General features: G+C 38.7%; 2 long non-coding RNA genes across 2 annotated transcripts in view; both read left to right on the forward strand.

The window, feature by feature from the left end:
- The window catches only part of LOC311277362, a 117766-nt gene that overhangs the window by 70279 nt on the left and 27912 nt on the right, over window positions 1–19575 (forward strand). The window lies entirely within an intron of this gene.
- On the forward strand, window positions 9051–10906 carry LOC311277363. Its single transcript, XR_014625234.1, has 4 exons — window positions 9051–9173; window positions 9354–9561; window positions 10545–10593; window positions 10694–10906. It is a non-coding gene; the product is annotated as an uncharacterized lncRNA (long non-coding RNA).

Here is a 19575-nt window from a genome sequence, read left to right on the forward strand (position 1 = left end):
CATCGAATCTGTCCACATATGAACTTGATGGAGCTCCATATTCAGAGGCTTTAACAGACTGTTTCCTAGTCTTGCTCCAATCACTGCTCCCATCAGCTCAAGACGAGGCAGCGAGATCTTCTTCAGGGGGGCTACCCTGGACTTTGAAGCAACAAGGCACGTGGTCTTTGCTCCATCATCAGCTACTCGTAGCAGGTAAGCGACAGTACTATAAGCTTTCTCGCTTGCATCACAAAACACGTGGAGTTGATGTGTGTCGTGTCTGTGCACTGATTTTATTCCATACCAGCGAGGAATGTGTATGTGGTGGATCTGTGGAAGTTCTGAACACCATCCTTGCCATTCTTGTGCAAGATCTGTGGGCAGCTCCTCATCCCAGCCGAGGCCTCGTATCCACATCTCTTGGAAAAGGCATTTCACTCGCACAGTGAATGGGGTAAGAAAGCCTATTGGGTCGAATATGCGAGCAGAGAGCTTTAGAACACTTCTTTTAGTATTCTCTCTTTTAGCTACAGCATCCAGCAAGGCAGTCAGGTCAAAGACGAATTCATCTGTTTTAGTTCTCCATACCAAGCCTAGTACCTTCAGCACTGATCCATGCGTTTCTGTCTCCTCTGCAGGTTCACTCATAGTTGTCTTCCATTTCTCCCTCAATGCAGCACAGTTGGTTGTCCACTTGCAAAGGTCCATGCCAGCTGCATACATAATCTCCCTTGCACCAGTAGTTATGGAGAAGGCATTTTCGACATCACTTGCACTTGAGATTAAGTCATCAACATAAAGTGATTCTTTTATTATCTTTACTACCTCAGGAAGTTGGTCTTCGTACTCCTTCAGATGCTTTCTCACTGTAGCTGCCAGGAGGAATGGGCTGGGGGACACTCCAAACACCACTCTCTTCATCCGTAGCACGCGCAGCTTCTCACCTGCGTCTTCATGGGGTGGTGCAGTGAGCCAGAGGAACCGCACTGCATCTCTGTCCTTCTCAGCAAGAGAAATCTGCAAGAAAGCCTTCTTGATGTCTGCAGTAAATGCAATCTCATTCAGTCTGAATTTTATTAGTATGCTGAGCAGATCTGGATTCAAGTTAGGGCCAGTAAGTAGACAGTCATTTAGTGATGGAAAGCCAATGTCATGTGATGAAGCATCAAACACTACTCTGAGCTTTGTTGTTACCTTGTCTTCTCGAAGAACAGCATGATGAGGCATGTAGTACTTTACAGCGTTTGGAGATGATCCATCCTCCATCACGTCTTCGACGATGCCTTGCTCAAGGTAATCATTCACAACTTCATTATATTTGTGATACAGCACTACATCTGACTGCAACTTCCTTTTAAGCCCTTCAAATCTTTTCCTTGCGATTCTGTAGTTATCTGGGAGTTCTGGTTTGTCAGGTCGCCATGGCAGCTCAACTTCATATCGCCCGTTTTTGTACTGAGTTGTTTTTTCAAACATGTGAAGAGCCTCCTCTTCTTCAGGGCGGTCTGCCTGCTGCATGGTAATGCCAAGGGACTCTATTTCCCAGAAGGCTTTCAGACGTTCTGAGACCAGCGTATCTTCATTAATTTGTATGTGCATACATGCTGTGTCAGAAAGACTGGACATTGTGACTGGGCCCTGCACTGACCATCCAAAAATGCTCTCAATGGCCACAAGAGCATCTGTGATTCTTTCCACTTGGCCTGACACTATATGCCAATAATAGTCTGCACCAATCAGCATAGACAACTCTGTATCACAAGTGCTGGGGTCTGTATAGTCTGCCAACTGCAAGCCTTTTCGTTTCAACTCTGCTTGGATGTGCTCACCTGGAATCTTCATCACAGCACTGCACACTTGAGGGGTCTCGAGTGCTTCTACTTCCACCTTCTGCTCTTTGTTCCAGATGCTTTGCAGAATGACTTTAACTGTGTTGCGCTTTGATGTTACTGGTGCTGCAGAGCCAAAAGTATGAAGAGTGAACGTTTCTTGCTTTGTCACAGGCAATTTTAAAGCTCTTACTGTGTTCTCACTGATGAAGCTTCTCTGACTGCCCCCATCCAGTAAGCAGCGAATGCTTTTACGTCCACCAGGTCCTTCTGCCCATGCTCTTACAGTCTGAAGAAGCACAGTGTTCTGTTTATTGGGCTGGATCTTAACAGAATGTGAAGCAAATGAAGAAACTACATCATCTTTGTAGTCAGTTTCTGAAGTGTTTGTTTCTCCTTTCTCACACACAGCACTATGATGTCTGCCTCCACACACATTACAGCACACCTTGGCTTTACAGAATCTTGCGATGTGCTTTGGCCCAAGACAAACAAAGCATCGTCCCAGTTTCATCAATTTTACCTTTCGTGCAGCAATATCAGTTCCTGGACACAGTTCTGTTTTGTGTGTTGCACTGTCACAGAAAAGACAGTTCTGTATTCTTTGACTGGTGGTTTGCAGTACTGCAGCTGACGGCATGTGATGCTTTTTCTGCTTCATTTCAATTGATGTGTCTGGTCTTTTAAATGGTTTATAGCTCTGGCTGTCTTTGGAATTACCTGGCTTAATCAGCTGCATGGCTCTTTCTCTGCTCAGAATCTCTTTCTGTAGAAATTCCATAACTTCTGAGACCTTCCATTCATCACTGGTTCCTCTTTGGCGACTGTACTGAAGAGCAATGTCGTCTGGAATCATCTGTAGCAGAACAGGGCATAGCAGGCTGCCATATGCCTCTGATGCAACACCCAGCGAGTCTAAGCTACGGATCTGTACTTCACATTCATCGTAGAGTTGTCTCAGAGCACTGACATCGTGTGATTTCTTTACTGGGCAGAGATTCAACAACTTGGTCATATGCGCATTAATGAGCAGATCCTTTCTTCCGAACCGGTTCTGAAGCAGATCAATCGCGTGATCGTAATTGCCGTCTGTCAACATCAGTCCCGCTATTGCCTTTGAAGCAGCGCCGGTTACATATGTCTTTAAATAATTAAACTTCTCTGTTTTGCTCAGCGCGTCATTTCTGTGAATAGCGGTTTCAAACTGATTCCAAAAGTCTTGCCACAAGCTAATTTCACCGCTGAACTTGCTGATAATTAACTTGGGTAACTTAACTGTTTGTCCGCGCTGCAATGGCACTGTGTCACACGGCCTGCTGTTGGTGCTTTCCCGGCTTCTCTGCATCACGCGCCGCACGCGAGCCTTCGCGCTGATGACTCGCTCTCCATACTCCTCCGCATCAACAACTTCATTTTCCAAATCATCCATTTCTGTACACTCCTCTATTTCGCGATCTAACTCCAGCAGCGTTTCCTCTTTTGCAGATAACAGGGCTAACAGTTCACATAATCTGTCAACAATCGGATCATCTTTGCCAACCTCTGCTTCTATGTCTTGCAAAAGTCTCGTCGTGGAACCGCGTACAGCTCTCCGTTTTCTGTGTAGTCTTTCAAGTCGCTCCGCCATTTCGGATGTTGTCTGCAAGTTATCCCGGGTTTCGGCACCAAAGATTGTCGTGTCTTTTCTTCCTTAACAAGCAGTAATGACCACTGACGACTTGAATTAAAATAAACGAACTCTTTACTGAAGTTTGAACAGGAGTATACATATACAGCGAACACACATGGAATCAATCTCACTTCTTTTTTTTTCTTTCTGCGCGCTCTCGCCCACTATGCATTATGGGTAGACTTTTCTTAAAGCTGAACAACCTTATAAATGACTAAACTGTGTCTGTTATTATTAAAGATGATTATTAAACATTTCTATTCTAATTAATTCACAACATACACATTGATGGCCTAAGACACGAAACGAGCGGTTTGTGTGAGAAAACGAACAGTATTTATATTGTTGTTATCTCTTGAAAACAGCACACGTCCAAATGATCTGACGGCGCGGGCGGGTATAGATATATACATAGATGTCGCCTTGGCTACTGCAGTTCATTGGAACGAAACCGTAGCCAAGCGACATCTAGTGTATATATCTATACCCGCCCGCTGGCGGGTATAGATGTATACACTAGATGTCGCCTTCGCTACTGCAGTTCATTGGAACGAAACCGTAGCCAAGGCGACATCTATGTATATATCTATACCCGCCCGCGCCGTCAGATCATTTGGACGTGTGCTGTTTTCAAGAGATAACAACAATATAAATACTGTTCGTTTTCTCACACAAACCGCTCGTTTCGTGTCTTAGGCCATCAATGTGTACTTATGATGGGGAATTGTTTCATTTGGACGTGGGGAATTGTTTTAATTTGGACTCTGTGCTTGTGTTTTGAGACAGTGACCATAGACCTGCATTATATGACTGACAGACAAGAACGGTTTGACCTAAAAATATCAAAATTGAAACTACTGCGGAAACAAAGACACCTACATCTTGGATGCCCTTGAGGTAAGCTAAAACATATCAAAAATTAATTTCAAAGTGAACTATCCCTTTAAGATTCATCAGTGGAAAGATTGAAAAAGGGGAAGAGGAACAAGAGGAGGAAGACGCCAAGCAAGAAAAATAAACAAAGGGCAAAACGTGCTTCTCTCTATATTTAAAATAAAAATGTTATTTAAAAAAATGTTTTAGATGAATAAGAAGTGTTGCAAGTCTGTTTTGAAATGTTGTTTTTCAAACAAAGGTTTCTGAATCAGTGATATTAGACTGTGTATGTATTTTTATTGTACTTAGCCTGTAACTACTGTACGTGGAACAAGAGGTTAACAAGCACCACTTACCCTGTAACTACATGGAACAAGAGTATTTCCCCAGTATTAAAAAAAAAATGCAATAGTTTTAGTTTTACTTCCCTTGAAACATGTAAGCCAAATCTAAAACATCTGCTCTTTTGCACTTTTACATCTGTGCTTTTTATCAAAAAAAAAAAAAAAAAAAGTATAAATGCACAGACATGTACCCTGTAATTTTTAAATAGCCTTTATGTATTGGTACACTATTATTTAAAAAAAGTATGCATTGTAGGTTCTCGCTAAATTGCTCCCAAATATAATAGTAGAAAAAGTACCCCTTACCCCTTTTCATTCTCCATGTTGTTACCCCTTTATTCCCCAAACTTTACATATTGTTCCCTTATACTTACATGTACGTACTTTATAGGTACACTATTATTACCGAAAGTTACACTGTAAATTTGTCTTAATTGCGTAGTACTTTCTTGGCTGTAATATAAAGTGTTAAACGTAAGATACTGTAAATTACATTTTGGATACTAAGTAGGCCTATCAGCTGACCTGAAAATAGTTATTTTGAGGCTAGTGCTTTTGACTTTTAGAAAACAGGAGTGTCTGACATTAATTTCTTTAATTATTTTTTCAGTATGCCAGAGGGCGTTATGGAGGTGCATGGAGAAGGAAAAGCTGGGTATTCGGAATGGTTGAGATTTTGCCTTCCCGAAAACCAGTGTTGCGGTTGGTGGACAAAAGGGACAAGACGACCCTTTTACCAATAATAGAGAAGCCTGTGAAAAGAGGCAGCATCATTCATAGTGATGAGTGGCGTGCATACTCAACACTTTCAGAGAGAGGATACCAACACCACACAGTGAACCATAGCATTAATTTTGTCAATCCATTGACAGGGGTACATACACAAACCATTGAAAGGGCATGGGCAAACTTCAAAACGGAAGTGTGGAGGTTGCGTGCAAACCGGTCAGAGAAGGCTCTCAAAAAACATCTAATATATATAGAATGGACTTATTGGTTAGGCAGGAGACACAGACAGGGGATTCTCGGAAGGCTTTTGCATGATATCAGTCAGTTCTATCACTGATTAAATGTTTTTCTTTCTTTTTTTGTTGTTGCTTAAATTCATGTGTATAACCCTAAAAAGGTTTTATGTTAACTTGGTAATACAAAAATTTCATGTGACTTTCTCACACATGCACACACATATAACAATGGAAATGTTTCATTACATGTTGTCCACAGCAGTTAATTTAATTTTTTATTTATTTATTTTTATTTACAGCATTTCATTAAAAGCAGTTGGCTGGACAAACTAATGACTCTGGTATTTATTTCCCATTTGGCAGAAATGTACTTTACTGTGGTACTGTTAATTTCTTAATCTTAAACCAAATACTCATCAGTGTCGGTACTTACTATCTATTGACTGTCTTCTGAAAATCAACTGACTTTAACCTGTGATGCTGGCCTGTAAGAGTCATTCAACAGCATTTCTTAGATTTTCACTTCATTTTGATGGGCCAAATGTGGCAACAGATGAATATATGAATTTACCTCAAAGTAAAATGAAAGTTTACTGAAAGGTAATTTATATGCAACAAACAGTTAGTAGAGCACTTCTGAAAATCCTTGCAAAAGCAAAAGATCAAGTATAACTAACCAGATTTATACTTAAGGTTCATTTGAAATTATCTTGTGTTGCTACTTATCGACAACTGCATGTTAACTGAAAGTCTGTTGATACATTGGTTAATATCTACATGCTGACTATTTAAAGTACTATTGAGAACCTGTTGAGGATTTGTTGCATGTCTGCAAATACGCTGTTGAACATCTACAACCTAAATTGATAACACATTGGTAACACTTTACTGACAGAATGTTTAATAGCAGTTTACATGTTACATACAGTATAATGATTGCTGCAAACATTTAATAGACAATCTACAGATACTACACTGATGAGAGTAAGTAGATAAGTACTTGTAAAGTAAGTTATAGTCAGCAGATTATCAATAGACTATCTATAGGGGGACCATCAAAATAAAGTGTTACCAGAATTTTTTTTGAAAATGTTCACATAATTCAAAAGATTCCTCAATAAGACCACTCTTAGGGGAATTTATAACAGAATTAACAGTGTTGAATAAAAACTTGGGATTGTGATGATTGTGAGCAATGGCATCTTTTTCTCTTCTATGACTAAGCTTTGATAAGTAGACAAGGATTGTTTAAAAATGTCTAAAGACACTTGAAGACCATCCTTTTTCCACCTTCTCTCCGCCTTTCTACACTCCCGCCTGGAGGCCCGAGTTACTTCATTAAACCAGGGCTGGGGTTTAGGCCTGACAGAGATCTTTCTAATGGGGGCAACCCAAAAAAAAAAAAAAAAAAATGCGGACCATAAACTTTTGGACGGTGTATATTGTTGGATAAGATCTTAATCTTTAAAGTAAAAATCCCAGATCATAAATGCATTACAAGTAGTTTCACACAATGGCAACTCTTTACAGTAAGCATGTTCATGTCTGCTCATGTTAACATTACATTAGTTCTCTCATCTCCAGGTCCAAATACTACAATAAAACCATCTGAAAATATGACAGCCAAACAAAATACAGCCTTCCTTATAATATTTAGAAACACCTTTTCAAATCAAAAGTACAAAAAAAAAAAAAAAAAAGATAAAAGAAGGGCACACACAATAAACTGGCATTCATCTCTCTACAAAAGAAATGTTCCACTAAATATAATTTAAAGATATTCAAGAAAGCGCTTGTTAGTTCAGTAACTCTCTTAACAACACACACTTTTACAGCAGTAATATCTCAACAATACTGTTCAGTGTGACATTCACACCAGCAAGACAGAACGTCCCTCTGAGTCTGCAGTGTGAAGAAACTTGAACCTTTTTATATCTTACATGAGCGAACCACAGCTGAGTCTCTGCAGTGTGAAGAACTTGTGCTTTTCCACATGAGCAGATCAACATCATGTCACATGTGTTGATGAACGGGGATGAACCAAAGTTCAAAACATCAAGCACATGGCATACTGTATCTCACTCACACACCACATGTACATAAGCAAAATAAGATATACGTCCCGACGCAACAGATTATTAAATGCTGAAGTATAGTTCAACTAATAACTATTGTTGATGAATGATTACAGTAAAGTGTAACCCATTATTCTTATTTAAAAAGTGTGAATGTTACAAATTTCAACATTTAAAAGGAAAATGAAATAAAAAATGTACAAAAAAATTGTTTTTGACATGATAATGATCTGAACTATGAAATTATATGGAATAAATTGACTTATTTGTGTCACATTATTGACTCTATTAGCATCTGGTAATATATTAAAACAGGAGAAATAAATCAATATTTACTGTAGATCAGTTAGTTACACTGTAAAAAATTTGCTGTAGTTATGCAGCTGTTTGCCAGTAACTTACTGTAGATTTAGATTTATGCTATTTACTGGCAACAGTTTGTTCAAAGTTAAATGAACATTAAACATTAACAAGTCTTTGTCTTTACAGAATAAAACTATAAAATAACAATCTAATGCAAATCATTCTGGGAACCAGAAATCTTCGTCAAACTTTTTCTGTTTTTTTCCTTCAGATTTTGGTTCCCAGAATGCTTTGCATGAGGCTGTTATTTTAGTTTTATTCTGTAAAGATAAAGACTTGTTAATGTTTAATGTTCATTTAATTTTGAACAAATTGTTGCCAGTAAATAACATCAATTTAAATCTACAGTAAGTTACTGGCAAGTAGCTGCCAGTAATACTGTAATTTCTACAGATTTTTCTAACAGTGTATGATACACAAAATTACGAACACACTAAAGATGAACAACTGAGTAAATACAAAGCATGGATATGAATAAAATAAATACAGCAAAATACTAAATACAAACACAGCACAGACAAAATACTGTAAATTTACTGTAAGATTTACATTTATTAATTTACCAGATGCTTTTATCCACTTACAAATGAGGAATATCACAAGTAATTTTCCACAATATTTATAGTATATAATATCAGGTTTATTAGAAAGCTATTAGGAGACCCGCAAGAGCAGAGGAGAAATATAGAGAGATTTATTTGTTGTTGTTGTAAGTGCTTTTTTGGTTTAATATTGTGTTGTTCAGTAAAGAGTCTTCAGCATTTACAGGAGTTTTGGAAACTTGTGATGATCTCAGCAGAGCAGATAATGGTGGCAAGTTCTTTATAAAAAGAGGAATATGAGAAAAGAAACAAACAGATTCTGCACTTTCAAGGTCATAATAACAGGAAGTATTGTGGGAGTGTGTGGGCTGAATCACTGTGACTGTGACTCTGAGTTATTCCATTGTTTATGCAGGACTGAAACTGATCCAGCATCAGAGACTACAGCAGGAGCCAGTGCTGACGGGTTATGCGGTTTATATCTCTCAGATCTGCCGGATATGCTTCCTCTCCTCTGCTCATCACATGGTAATTAAAACACTTTATATTTAACTGTTTTTTAAAGAGATTTTTATTCCTTAATTAATTTAAATCCAGACATTAATGTCTCTATTATAGTGAAACTGAAATGTAAACCTGTAATGCTCAACAATCATTAACTGATGTCAAACTTCACTCTGAACTGAACTACTGTATTCTCTTGAACAGATATTACCAAAGTCAGAATATATGAGGAATTACAGCATGGAGAACATGTGTTGAGCTTCACAAACTACAGGAGAATTACACATGTGACAAGAGAGAAAGAGAAGAATGGGGAATAAAAAGGACAAAACGTTACGATCTAATGAACCAAAACAGAAAAAGACACTGAGTCTAGTCAGAAAAAACAGCATTAATAGCGGAAAACCAAACTGTGAGTAATCAGTATTTATGATGTTTAATATTATTATTATTATTATTATTATAACTGTCATATTTCTTCATCAACAGTGTTTCATCTTCTCTGGTGTCTGAATGTGTCACATCAATTCTAAACACTAACTTTTCATTCACTATACAGTATATATATATAGGAAAAGCAACAACTTTGTGGCCATAAGTTTATATGTTGTTTCCCCTTTAAAACATATGAAATTTGTTTAATTTGTCATAATTTCTCCATTTGAACTGAACTTTCTTTGAACTTCGTGTAATGTAATAATTAGTTTACGGTCATTGTGAGGGGACAAAAAACATTAACAAAACCGTTTTCATCATATTAGGCACAAGAAGATTAATAGTGAATATGTACATATTGATAATTAATATAATATAATGTGTAGCTTCGGTAAATTAAAAAAGCTCAGCTTTAAGAGGGGAAGAGACAGAGCAAGAGAAAAACAAAGAGAAAAAGAGTGATGGAGAGAAATAATCTTCGTCCCACTGACATGGTTTAAATCTTTGTTTGAAAGCTATTGTTATCCAATGTTTTGGGCCTTCAAAAATATCTCAAAATGCACATTTGTAGATCAGAAAAATCTACATTCTCTTGGAGAACCCCTGAACTCCCCGACTACCTCACATTCGGGACCTCAGGGATTATAAAACTCTCCCATATGCTAATATGCAGGTTAAAATTAGATCCTAAACTAAAATGTTACCCTTTTTTTTTTTCTTCTTTTTAATCATAGCCCTCAATGGGGACTGAGGCGCACAAAAATAAAAATCACCCCTGCGTATTCTTATTAATTTCATAAAAAATACTCACATTTTGTAGATTCTGGAACTTGTATGTAAATGTATATCCACAACTGTAAGCTTTTGTCAGATCTTTCCATCGCAGTGACACTGATTTAATAACTGTCGCAGTTTGAGCAGGAATTGCTATAATCTGATGTGTGTGTTCTTCATTCACAGTTTCTCATGTTTCACCGATTCATTGTGATGTTTTAGAGACACAGAAAAGGTGAGACACACAGAGAAATACAGAGAAATGGAGAGAAACTGAAGCAGAAATCTGATGTTATATTGATCTTTTTGTTATATTTCTGTATTTCTCCTTTCAGAAAGCAGCAGTGTGATTCATCTAACCTGATAAATATTCTCCATCATGTTCCTTTCTCAACATATAATAAGTTCATGGTTCAGACACTGTTACTGTATATAAGATGAATGTGTATGAATGGATTTTATATTATATAGTACATGTTTGGATTTCATGAATATAGTACATGCTTCCCTGAACACATCTGACCTGAATCTGAGTTTTACAGTAATCTTGATTGGGGGGGGGGGGGGGGGGGGGCGCTAATTGGGCTTAAGCCCCGAATGTTTTGTCAAAAGCCCCGAATCTTTTAAGTTTTTTAAAATAACTTCAACTTTGTTTCATTTCCATTGTCTTTCTGACTGGAGCGGCAAAAAATGAAACAAAAGCTCTATTACCGTGCGTGGTGGCAGACGGTAATGCATCGCGCATCACTCAGCTTGTTTGCCAACTGCCAATAAAAACTAACGAAGAAGAATATAAATTTTCTTCTTCGTCGTTGTCATCAGGGGCTGGCGGGCTGTTGTATGTTTCACCGGCGTCGTAGCGAGCTTACTGGCTAACCGGCTGAAGTTAATATGGACGTAACCGAGGGGAGGGGAGGGGAGGGGAGTGGGGCTCGTAAAACCAAAACACACATCTTGTATCAAATGGTAAGTTATCTCAGGGCATGTTTTACAGCTAATCTCGGCACATTATTGGGATAATTGATAATATAGTGATAAAGAAGATTAGAAAGACATGAGAAAGTATATTTCCTCCTCCTGATGACAACAATTCCAAGTACAGATGCATCAATATCGTGGAAAAGTAATTTTTTCCCCCCATACTTTAATTTAAAAAGTAATTTTTAAATATATTCTACATTCATTACATACAAAGTAAAATATTTCAAGCCTTTTATTGTTTTAATCTTGATGATAAGGGCTTACAGCTCATGGAAATCAAAACTCCAGTACGCCTATATCAAAATGTAGTATTAGAATTTTAGAACAAAGATTTTTTTATACGACCACCTGACAGCTAATCAGCTAATCAACTCAAAACACCTGCAAAGGTTTCCTGAGAATTTAATCTGTCATTCTTGTTCTGGTGGTGCAGCACAATGACCTTTTCCACAATATTCAAAATTTGAGATGCGCCTGTAATAATGTAATACACGTATTAGTATTTACGTAATTAAAGGAATTGTTATGGTGAACAGTAATAATGAATAAATAGTAGCAGCAGAGTATTGCTAATTTAATACATTTAATAATAAGTTTTACACGCCACCAGATACCACTGTGTTTATTTTCCCAGACAGTGTATAGATTTTTAGGCATTCTATTGTCTCAAACAGCCTGAAAAATAGTGCATTTAGCTGACGTAAATGGGGAAAAAATCTTCCCGGGGGAGTATGTCCCCGGACCCCCCTAGGTTTGGGCTAAGCCCCGAATGTTTGCATCGTCTGGCTCCGCCCCTGATTGTAACCTGACAGAAACTGCTGGTTGTGTGTTAATATGCTTTCCTGTAGCTCTGACAGTAGAGCGGTACAATGGGTTTCATGGGTTCGATTCCCAGGGAAAGCAAGAACTGATAAAAATGTAAATGTGTACCTTGAAATGCAATGTAAGTCGCTTTGGATAAAAGCGTCTGCCAAATGTGTAAATGTAAATATATTTGACCTGCAACTTTAACAACACAACAGCAATGTTGAAATGTTTTGTATAGTACACTTGTGTATTCAGAGCTTATGACACTATTGGATGAGACCCGGACTGAGCTGATGATGACATCACTGTTTTCTCCAGAGCTGATTTGAACTATTGAACTATAATTGATGATCTTTACACGTTATTAAACCAAACTGAATCAACACTGAACTGAATTCAACTAAAATATTGTATGTCTAAAGCTGATCTACAGCAGATTTGAATTGTGTTTGCATCATTGATCATTGCTGTTTATGACTGTGAAGCTTTAAAACGATCTGTATCTTGTCCTGCAAAGGTGCCAAAACTTTTTAATACAAAGAGACAAAAATCTTTTGTAATTACTTTGTAATTAAAGTAAATGTTGCATCATTTCCAACTATATGATGTGCTATGGGGAACACCATCAGCATGACTGGTGTCTAAAGCAAGTGTAAACACACACAAATAATCATTGGAGTGAGGAAAAGGGGGAGACGCGGTGGCGTACGGCAAAGACTGAAGCAACAAGGCCATCGTCGGATGCCTCTTCCTTCAATCATCCTCGCCAACGTCCCGTCTCTTCGTAATAAAGTGGACAAGCTCCAGGCAAAAGTAAAGTTCCTTGCGGAATATAGAAATGCCTGTCTCCTCGCCCTGACAGAGACGTGGCTTAAAGAACAGGATCCACTCTCTGATCTTGAGCTGGACGGGTTTGGGGAACCTGTCCGTCTTGACAGAGACTCAACAGTGACGGGAAAATCACTCGGTGGAGGCTTATGTCTTATAAATAAGAAATATGCAATACGGTGATCATTAGAGAAACATTGTGTACCTCTGATATAGAACTTTTGTCTGTGTCTTCTTTACGCCCCTTTTATCTGCCCAGGGAATTCCCACAGATATTCGTCACACTTCTTTACATTCACCCGAAGGCTAATGCAGATTTAGCAACTCGGGCTATGGCGAAGTGCGTGCAGCGGCTTCAGTGGATTTCACCTGAAGCACCAAATTTCATCATGGGCGATTTTAATAACGGTAAACCAGGGAAGTCCCTGTGTAACTTTTATCAATATGTCACCTGCACAACACGACGGACCGAAAGTTTGGACCTCTGATAGGGATCCGTCAAAGGTGCTTATAAATCCTACAGCAGAGCTCCACTCGGCATGTCTGACCATAACTCTGTTTATTTGGATCCGTCTTACAAACCGGTACTGAAGAGAAACAAGCAGGAACGGAAGTGGGTTCCGGTTTGGTCAGAGGACTCAATCCAGTGTCTACAGGAATGTTACGGCTGCACTGACTGGGATCTATTCAAAAATGAATGTAAGGACATTGATGAGCTCACAGAGACTGTTTCCGCATACATCACCTTCTGTGAGGACTTAGTCATCCCTCGTAAACCCACTTCCATATATCCAAATAATAAACCATGGGTCTCCAAATCTGTCAAAAGCATAATTAATCATCGAAATATTAGTTTCAGTCAAGGTAACATGACTCAATACAAAGTACTTCAAAAACAAGCTAAAAAGGCAAAACTTAATTATAAGGACACAGTTGAGAACATGCTGAGCACAGGTAACTCACGTCCTGCATGGGAGGGGGTGAAAGCCATGATGGGGATGCAGCCTAAGAAGTGTCCGATTTCCCTAAATGACATGTCAGACCTTGCCTCAGCTCAAATGAACTGAACATTTTTTATAATCGTTTTAATATTCAAGATTTTAGTGAGGAGTTGTCAGTTTTTAATAACGTTGCCCCTGGGCAAGGTAAAGTCCAGGTTGACAGAAACAAGGTCCTGACACTCTTCAGAGGTACAGTATAAAGGAAAGGAAAAGTCCCGGCCCCGATGGCATTGGAGGCCGTATATTAAAGAACTGTGCTGAACATCTGGTAGACATTTTTTGTTTTATTTTCAAAATGTCCGTACATCTCCACACTGTTCCTCGCATTTGGAAAGACTCAATTATTGTCCCGGTCCCTAAAAATAAAGCTCCAGAGTCTCTTGATGACTTCAGGCCGGTGGCGCTCACGTCCCTCACTATGAAGACGTTAGAGAAGATTGTGAAGGAAGAACTTTTGAACTCTGTCCAGGATCTACTAGATCCGTTTCAATTTGCCTACAGACCGAACCGGGGAGTGGAAGACGCAGTATGTACTCTTTTTAACCTGATCTATCTTGAGGTTGCAAAGAGCTTTGTGCCGCTGCTTAAGTCATCTTTTATTAACATTAACGTGGCAAAAACTAAAGAAATGTTGATCGATTTCAGTCTGCCTAAATGCAGGACAAATAGACAAAAACTCTTTTGTCCCTGCTAGGTTGTTTTAATAAGTCAATGTGAGTTGTGGACTTCTGTGTAGTATGTATTTATAGTTTTTTACTGATTGTATGGTTGCTGTTTTGTATAATATGTGTGTTACTTATGTCACATGCTGCTGCACATTGAATCACCCCTCGGGGATAATAAAGACTCCTTGAACCTTGAAACACACACAAATAATCATTGGCGATGCAACCTAAGACGTCACATGTACACTACGCCACGCTGAAGAAAAAGCCCTACTAGACAGAGAATGGAGTGAGCAGCACTTAATTAACTGAATACAGATCCAGACCCAAATTAATAGAGTGAGAGAAATTAATAGAAAGAAATTAATAGAAAGAGTGAGAAAAAATAATAGAAAGAGTGTCCAGGTTATAATTTACCCTAAAAACCAAAAGGAATAATAATAATAATAATAATAATAATAATAAATGCATTTTTTTTTGCATTATGACATAGTGATGACCCCTACATTTTATTTTTGTAATGTTCTTTTTTTTTATTTTTTATTTTTTATATCATGGCATTATTTATTGTACTGCGTTTATGCATATTTTTCAAAAATAAAAACGTGCAAGTAAAACATCCAAATGTAACAGGTAAAATAAATTTGTAATGAATTGTGCCAAAATGTTTGTTCATGTTGTAGAATAATCCTAAAATATTCATTAAATATAATGTATTAAGTGCATCTAAAAGAAAGGGATATGGGGACCCCTACAGGCGACTAGGGTCAGCTAAGAGTGGAGTCGGCCATTTTCTCCTCAGTCTCAGGCAAGCTGTCGAGGAGAATGGTAGGTGGAAAATCTCTCTCCAGTCGAACAGAAATAAAATGTTGTCTGGGATGATTTTATTTCTCTTTAAGGTCAAAATTGTTCTTTTAAAATTATTTTATTTCATATTTGAGTCATAAGAGAGATAGAGTTGATGGATAATTGATGTTTTATACCGAACTCACTGTTGAGTACATTAGGAGCACACGGTATCCGTTGTATCTCTCGTTGCTTATTTTCACAAGAAACTTACTGTATATTTATTTTTGACAGTTACATGACCAGATGATGTAATTCATGTCTGTTTGGTGTCATTTCACATATTCCCAGGTATGATGTACTAATGTTTATATGATGTTACGTTTTCTGTGTTCAGAAAAAAAACTGAAAAAAGAAACTGAGCTCTTAATTGTGAAAAAACGTGATTTATTGTTTGTTGAACTGGTGAAAGAGTCTTACGCAAGCTGTTGAGGAGAATGTTACATGACCGGATGAGCTGTATTTCATGTCTGTTTGGTGTCATTTCACATATTCCCAGTAAACACGCGATGGGTGAGCTCAGCCTACGTCTCTGTGTGGTCCTTTCCAGAAGGGTCGACAGAAGGAATCAGTGAGGGGTTACACAGACATATTAGAATGATGTTGGAATATTAATGGCATGGAAAACATTCTTCATTTTAATACAAGATTTCCTGATGATATTAGACCTGGATCTCTGTGCTTGATCAGAGCCGTGCTTTCCTTCTTGCAGCAGGGGTTGGAGTGAAGGCTGTCTTCCTCCGCCCTGAAGTCGATGCTACCGCCATCTCAACTCACCACGACTTGGTGGAGGGTAAGTCAGTTGGGAAGCATGACCTGGTCATCAGGTTCCTCAGGGGGGCGAGGAGATTAAATCCACCCCGTCCTCCTTCTTTACCCTCTTGGGATTTGTCTCTGTTGCTCAGAGCACTCCAGAATGTCCCATTCGAGCACTTGCAATCAGTAGACTTGAGAATTATGTCTCTAAAGACGTTGGGACCAGCAAGTGCTGCCCGTGGAGGAGGCAGACCCAGCCCTGGCTTTACTCTGTCCCGTCCGCACTCTGCGTCTGTACGTGGACAGAACTCAAAGCCTCAGGACCTCAGACCAGCTCTTCGTCTGTTGCGGAGGCCAGCAGAGGATGGTGGATCTGGGTAGTGGATGCCATCGCCTTGGCTTATCAAGCACAGGGTGTGCCTTGCCCGCTCAGGTTGCACGCTCACTCTACTAGGAGTATCCTCTGACAGATATATGTAGAGCTGTGGGCTGGGCGACACCTAACACATTTGCTAGATATTATAGCCTACATGTCGAGTCGGTCTCCTCCTGTGTTCTCGCCTCAAACGGGCAGAAGACACTGAGTGGACCCGGCTTGTGTCGGCTTGCTGCGCTAAGACAGGCATCGGGCGCTGGAAGAGGGCAGCAGCTGTGGCGCTTTGGTAGGGATTCCCTCAGTCGTCATCGGCGTACGTAGAGAGTGAACGACTGAAAGGGAACGTCTCTGTTACGCATGTAACCCTCGTTCCCTGAAGGAGGGAACGGAGACGTACGTCCCTTCGCCTTCGTTTTAATTAGGGTTAAAAAAAATCCAATTAACCTGCATTATTAAGTTTGTATTTGGAACATAATTAGCGAATGCTGGTCAATTCTGAAGATTTTATTAATTCGAGACTACAGAATAGCAACTGCATTAAACAGAATTCAGTTTTTTATTTTATTTTATATGAACACTAAAAAACACTGAGTTAAAAACAACCCAATTTGGGTTGCAGGCAAAGTTACATGATAAAGATATTAAGTTACATGTTTAAACAGACAGACAGTATAGTGGAACAACATGTATAAAACACCGTACAGTAAATGCACTGCAGTTCAGAAGAGGCAGCATAACAGCTTTCATCTTTCATCTTTGAGCTTGTGTACTGTACAGTCCCTCCAGAAAAACGCGGAGTTTTTTTGTGATTGTTGCGGGCAAAAATCCTTGATTATGCGGCAAGTTTTCTTAAAAAATGCGATGGAATATGCGGGATATTTATGCAATTTTATGCGATGAAATTGCGGGAACTTGCAAAAATTGCGGGAACTTGCAAAAATTGCGGGAACTTGCAAAAACTGCAGTTTGATGAAAAAGAGAAAAAAAAGTGATTGCCCAACACCAATTACATTAATAGTGTAATAAATGTCTTCATTTTAGTTTGAATGGGAAAGAAGAGGTGTAGGCTATTCACCCTGCTTAGGGGGATGCGATCAAAGCCTGGAGTGGAGCAAAAGCATGTTCCTCTCTCCACTCTAAGCGTTCTTTTATCACTCCGCTCATGATCCACTCCGGGTTTTCCAGTCCCGCTCACGGAAAAAACTGCTCCGTGTTCACTCATTTTTAAGAAAGTTACAGAAAACAACTTCTACAAACAATTTTAATTTGCCAACATTTGATAATAATAAATGAAAGTGCATGACATGCAAATCAGATAACAATCAAGTGCAATATAAACATGTTTTGTCAGGGCATCACTCCCGAACCAGCATCAACACTCCATTTTCAACATCTGCTTACTCCTTCACACCACAGACACGTCTTTTTGCCTTCTGTGTCTGACGTGATTTAACTTCTCCCCAGTTGTTCCATGAAAACCTGCAAAGCACGGCCTGCGGTGTAAGATACGACCGGATTTTTGTGAAATAGGCCTATCGCGGGGTTTGCAGCTTTTCAATGATGTCGCGTAATTACGTCACTTCATAACGTTCCCATGGCAACAGGGGAAATGGCTGCGCTTGTGTGAAGTAAACCCAACATTTGTCAACTTTCTGCTAAGATATTTATGTGACTTTTTGCAACGAAAATGAGGGGATTATGAAATCATGCAAGCCCGCATATTTTGCACGCGGAAATCTGCAATTTATGCGGCGAAAGTGCGGCATATTTAAAAAAATGCGCCCCCCGCATAAATATGCGGACTTTGGCTGATTATGCATGGAATCATGCGAACGCATAATCGCGTTTTTCTGGAGGGACTGACTGTACAGCTAAAACAATCTGTCTGTGTGTGTGTGTGTGTGTGTGTGTGTGTGTGTGTGTGTGTGTAGTTCACGGTAAAAACTTTTATCTAAGATAGTTATAGTTCCTTCTTCCATAGAACACTAAAACAAACTGAAATTAAACCACTAGATCATAAACCTAAAAGCAGATGAATAAAGATCAAGAGAGGGAAAAGTGTATTGAACATTTTCTCCTCAATTCTTGTTTGAGCAATTATAATACTCTTTTATCTCTATTAAATGAGCTGTGGCACCTAGAACACAATCTCCTTCACTGATGTAGGGCTCTTTTAAAACTGACATGAGCTTTCTGCCATTTCTAGATAAGATCAGACAAGAGCAGCTTGTAACACCTCTGATATGTTATAACCCTGATGAAGTAGTTGACTTCTACACTCAAGAAAGAGATTTTTATAAATGTTTAAATATTTTAAAAAATAAATTTATGATGGACTATCACAGCGCTTTGTCTACCATGTCACACCATCTTCAACATTTGTATTCTGTGCCGTATTTAGTGCAAGGGACCAGTTACCAGTACAAGGGACCAGTGCAAGGGATTAACACCGAACGACTGAAAGGTCATGTAAGACAAAGACAGATTGAACTTAAATAGTAAAAAAAAAAAAAAATAGACTTAGCCCTCACACTTAAATAGAAATAGACTAAGCCCTCAGGACTGTTGAACAAGTCCTGTTCCTTAATAAAAAACATTAATTTATTAAATTACCCACAAAATAAAATGTCAGCTCCCCAGTTCACAAGCACCTCACCATTCCACCACTTTTTTTTTTTTTTTTTTGATTAGGCCTATATATGCCTACATGAGCCTTGCCTATGAACTCGTAGGATTAGGACTGAGGCTAAAGTTTATGTGAATAAGGATGTGTGATCAAAGCAGATTCATAAGAATTGTTTCAGAAGTGAATTAGTCCCATTTATTATTATTATTATTTTTTCATAAATTAATTCATACAGTTGTTTGTTCATACATTGTATAAGAACTACATCAACACTAACACATGAATTATGAGGATTAATTGTATTGCTTTGTGGTTTACAGAACAGAAAGTG

This window comes from Rutilus rutilus, assembly GCF_951802725.1.
Source record: "Rutilus rutilus genome assembly, chromosome: 18".
NCBI classification, from domain to species: Eukaryota; Metazoa; Chordata; class Actinopteri; order Cypriniformes; family Leuciscidae; genus Rutilus; species Rutilus rutilus.